The sequence below is a fragment of the Alligator sinensis genome, unplaced genomic scaffold, assembly GCF_000455745.1.
Source record: "Alligator sinensis unplaced genomic scaffold, ASM45574v1 scaffold512_2, whole genome shotgun sequence".
Classification (NCBI taxonomy): Eukaryota; Metazoa; Chordata; order Crocodylia; family Alligatoridae; genus Alligator; species Alligator sinensis.
Window position 1 is genome coordinate 1,488,708 of NW_005842182.1, and position 5,504 is coordinate 1,494,211.

The window sequence follows — 5,504 nt, forward strand, 5'->3', positions numbered from 1 at the left end:
GGGATGGTGTTGAGGAGACATGGTAGCAATAGATACCAAAATGAGACTCCAGCTTTAGGGATGACTTGATGGTTGAAAGAGAAGGGTACAGGCAGGGAGACATCCTATTTTGATACGCATTTCTTTGAACCAAAGTCTAGTATAAACTGACTAGCTGGCTGTGGTACATTGCACCATGTCATAGTTGCCCTATGTGCAATGGTCTGCCTGCACTTCTGCCATACCTTTCACTGCAGCAAAGTCTTTATTGCACACTGCAACTCTCTGATACTTTGTATACTCTCATAATAGCATCAGGGTGGCCACACTGCCTTATCTGTTATCAGGCAGTTCACTTTGACTTTATTCATGAAGAATGCCTGGCTTATCCTTGCAGGTTTTTCTGAGTGCTGCTCTGAGATATAAGCACGTTGCTTCTCATTTAATTACTGTGAGCCATATGAGAGCTATAATACATATGGCATACACTTAATGTCTGTTTGTTCTTTGCTTTGGAACCAAGTTAATTGAGAGATTTCTATTTCTTTTTGTAATATAAAATTGCCTTGCTTTAGAAATGTGGTGTTCATTTCTTTCACCTTTTCTCCTAGTGATAAATTGCTGTAGATCTGCACAATATTTGCATAATTTGCACATGAGAGGCACACTGCACCACAGACTGAATAAGCCAAGCCAGCTGGAATATACAGGAAGCAGGCACACAATAGGGTTCACATGGTTTTAGTGCTTTCACTGAGTACAAACTACACCTTCTTTATTTTTTTTAATAAAGGGAAACGGGAAGTAGTTCTTAATTAATGCCATCAAACCAGAACGTGGAATTAGGCGTTACAATGGGTGAAAATACATGCTGAATTTTTCTTCCCTGTTACAGCTGGAACAAAAGCAAGTCCCTGTTGCGTAATATGACTCTGAGAGCACATCTGGTGAGCTAGTGCTTAATAAATCTCTGACTTTGTTTCTTGTGCAAATGAAAATTCAAGCCTTCTTTCATGTACTTTCTTTTCTACTTTTATAGATGTTATAGGAGAGAAAAAGATGGTGTAATATAGCATCACTTTCCTGAACCAGTTTCTACCAAAATTAAATACGAAAAGTTATTTCAATTAATGCACATTCAGCGATTCCCCTAACACCAGAAAAGCGTTGTCTGTTCTAGGTTTCATTCATAAGGTCATATCTTGGCATTGCATCCCCTGCTTAATGGAAGATCACATGCTGTTTGCAGAGCTCTTTGTGTGATACAGACATAGCATATCAGTTTGAGGATAAAATGCAGATCTCAGCCCTTTGTCTTCCTCTTGCTGTGAGTTAGTTAAACCCTTGATGTTACTTAGAAATGCGATTTATTTGTGTGTGGGGGGGGTGTAATTTCCTTTGTCAGTATTCATTAGGGTTTTAAAAATAATTGACTATTATAGTTTATAAGGAAAAATTGTGTCTTTATGCGTCTTTGGTCCCATCTAGAATGAACATCTGCAGCTGTTCCTCACTCAGAAGAATCACTCCCCCGCTCCTATAGAATTTCATGGTCTCTTAGGAGCCAAAATTTTAAGTTGTGCCTTGTCCATTAGGCTCCAGCGTCATATAAGATGACTTGTTTTTCACAGGATGGTCTCTGTCCTATAGCCTGTAAGCAGCTTTCCACTGCTAAGTCTTAAATCTATCTCATCAACTCACATCCCTTTCTTGTTTTATTTATTTCATGATGTCTAATAGCAGCCTCTTACAAGTGGAATAAAAAACATTTCCCAGCTTGTAAGTAAATCCATAGATAATAGCAGGCAGGTCTAGGGGCTCATTTATGCAAAATCTCCCTGCAAAAAAAATTCAGCACCTTCTTGTGTGAGTTTTTGTCTGCCTTCAGCATTTTCCCTGCTGGAGCACTTGCAAGCATAGACTTGTATAGTTTAAGTGGCTCAACACCTACAACTACTTTCTATGGGACTGGGCCCAAACAGTTTTAGAATTCTCCCTTAGCCTATCAAGCTGTGTAGATACATTCTTAGGGGGAAAAAATTATCTTTTGCTCCAGCCTCCAAACATTAACGCGCACATCAAACTACGCTAACTAGTTGTAATACTGTTAAATCTAAAGCCTGACTGCAGATTGCAAGAGCAGCCACAATATAAAATGCGTGGATGGCTGACACAGTTCTGACAAAAAAAGAAAAAGAAAAAAAAGCCGAACTGAATGAATTTAGCTGATGCACTATAGAACTATATTGTTGGTGCACGATAGAGAGCTTTGTTCTCTACATTAGCAGTTTGGAATCAGCACATGATGTAGTATCTTTACAACTTACTTTAAGAAAGGCCAAGTTTATTTTATTCCAGTGAGACTCTACCTGTGCTAGTTGCCACATCCCTAGGCAAGATCTGTCTGTTGGACACTATAACAGAACTGGGCCCCAGGGCCATGGCATCCCCTGGGAGGGAAATGGCAACTGCTGGCTCTGGCTCTAAGGTACCTTCCCTTTAATGTTCACCTTCACATAAATGATTGTTTGGGTTTTTTAAAAGGAAAGTTACCTGTGGGTTTTAGAGCAAGCCCCAGTCCTCCAGCAGATCCCTGCTCTGAATCCTGCTGGCCTCAAATCTTGTCTTTACACAAGATGGGCCTCCCTAGCTCAAATGTGCCTCCAGGACACCCAAGGCATTTTTACGTGTGGTCCCAATGTGGCGCTGGGCGCTTTTAATTAGCAAGCTGTGCTAATGAAAAATGCCTGTGTGTCACGTATATCAGCGGTGTAGCACATCCCCATGCTGAGAAAATGGTGGTGGGGTGCTTTGAACTATAGCACATAAAACGTGTTTTATTTCAAAGCACACTGCTGCCATTTTCTCAGTGCAGAGACGTGCTGTGCTGCTGATGCACGTGATGCATGAGGCTGCCAGAGCACATTAATTCATGTGCTCCAGCAGACTTGATTGAGTCTGCTCTAATGTGCTGGATTTCCAGCGCATCAGAGCAGGCTCCTTTCATGTGTATAAGTGCTCCCATTGTCTTATGGGCTATTCTTGGCCTCTGAACCTCTCCTACAGCTGTGCCCATGCCTTGCAGGTGTTAAGTTGTTTCTTACGTGGGGCACTTTGCCCCAAGCCACTACCAGGCCACCTCAGGCCTTTACTCCCTTGTCAGCATCTCAGTCTTCCCAACCTCCGCCCCTTTCCTCTGGGTGTGCCCTTGGTTTTCTCCGTTTAAAAATAGAAAATTCTGATATAAAAATCTCAAATTCTCTGATTTAATCCCCCAAAATGCACTTTTCCACGGTTAAAATGGAACACCAATATTTATAGATATCAGCTAAACACAAAGTTTTATTCATATATTTACAATTTTAAAGTAATTTGGAAGCCTACCACTGCCTCAATCATTCTAATTAAATAAATCCTAAATACCTATACCTTTTGGTGTTTGATTTGGGGTTTTTTATCATGGAAAATCAGACCTTCCCCTGCCCACTTCGCTCACCAGGATGTGGGTCCAGCTGCGTCTGTCCCTCTCCTTTGCTCTGTGGAGCTGAGTAGCCCTGATACGCCGGTGCCCTGCCTATGCCCCTCACTCCCAAGCCACAGCCCCCCCCAGCCCTGCTGTTGCCCCTTGCTCTTGACTGGCAGCCTTCTGGCCCCACTGGTGGCCCTCACTCCCAACCCACAGTTCCCCATGCCCCCAGCCCTGCTGGTGGGGCCCCCAGCTGCCAGAGCTACAGGGCCAGAGACCCAGGTCTGCAGCCCCATGCCCCGCAGCAGTGCCCAAGCCCTGGCTGCCACCCATGGGAGGTGGCGGCTGCTGCAGCCAGAGTAGACAGCAGAGCCTGGCTCCCCCTCCCCTACCAGCGGCATGGCTGGAGCACAGCCTGTGGGCAGGGGTGGATGAAGGCTGGCTGCTGTGGGCTTGAGGCTTCCCACCCTGCTGCCCTGCCCCTGGGGAGTCTCAGCAGCCCAGCAGGTGAGACCCAGTGTAGAAGGACAGAGTGGAGTGGGGCTCTGTGGTACCACCACCAGGAGCCCCACGTTGCCATGCCGAGGCACTCCTTGCCCACCCTGCAGCAATGAGGATCACAACTCCATGCTACCGCCCCTGCTACTGCTGGGCAGGCAAGGGGTGCCTCGCCCAGCTGGTGTGGGCTCCCAGTGGTGGAACTGAACTTCCCTGCCCTGCTCTTCTGCATCGGGTCCTTCCCACTGGACCGCAGAGGCCCCAGGGTGGGAAGCCTCAAGCCTGCAGCAGCAAGCCCACATCCACCCTGCTCCATGCAAAAATCTGGGGGGCATGTGCCCCGCCATGCCCCCCCTGGGAGTGTGCACAGGGTGGGGAAACAGCCACCCCCCCACCTCTAGCTCCATTCTGCTCCTGCCCAAGCCCTGCAGCTGCACATTCCTACCTGAGCTCCCCCAGCCCTGTCCAACTCCCTCCCTCCCTCACTATGGGGGCCTCAATCCTCCCCTCCCCCCCACCCTCTAAGACTTACCTACATGTAGCTGCTCTCCATACTGCCTGGCTGCCATGTGCATGCATGTGCATGCACATGGTGCCCCCTGCCTGATTGCCCCCCTCCTGCTCCCCCATCCCCTTGAAGGCTGGAAGTCTGACAGCCTGCAAGGGGAAACCCACTGGTTTCCCACGTTTTTCTTCTTTAAAGAAGAAAATCTATGTTTTTCTCCTTAAAATGAGGAAATTCTCATGTTACTGTGTTTTTCCACGGCAAACAGAAAACCTGGATCTATGCTGATGACCTACCTGCTATAACAGAGCTCATCTGTCTGCAGCCTTTTTTTCCTGGGCCAACTCCCTGACTGCCCCTGCTGCATTTTACGACTCTGCCTCCCTCCCTTAGGGTGAGTTACCTTTCCATGGTTATCTTCTCTGCCTTACACCCTGGGCTGTCTACTGGCAGCCATTTCATTAGCAGCTAGCTTGTTTCCTAGATGGCAGTCCTTCCTGATTTAGCTCAGCCTGGTGCTCTTTCCTCTTAAAGTAACAGGAGCCTTCTGGCTTCCTGTTCCAGATGTTCATTAGTTTATTTTGGGGTGTGGGTCAGCTTTCGGCCTGGGTGCCACGTCATCCAGCCTGAAGGTCTCTTCACAGGTCTATGCAATTGCCTCTCCCCTGCTGCCAAATTGCTGGAACTATATGGAGCCTCACAGGCCAGACAGCATGGCCCTGCACGTTAGATCACACACGTACACAAAGTGGTGCAGGGCCCAATCCTGGCATGCAGGAACAATGCAGGGCCTGATTTTGGTGCTTGGGATTGATGCAGCTCATAGACTGGCTCCACCCCAGTCATCTGCACAAACTAAGTCTATTCCATCTCGGAGGAAAGGCAGCAAGAGGGCACAGCAGCCCCCCTGGCTCTCCAGGGACCTAGCAGATCTCCTAAGGCTAAAAAGAAAGGCCTACAAAGGATGGAGGATGGGAGTCACCTCCAAGGAGGATTATTCTGCACTGGTCCGGTCCTGTAGGGAGCAGACCAGGAAAGCCAAGGCTGCAACTGAAC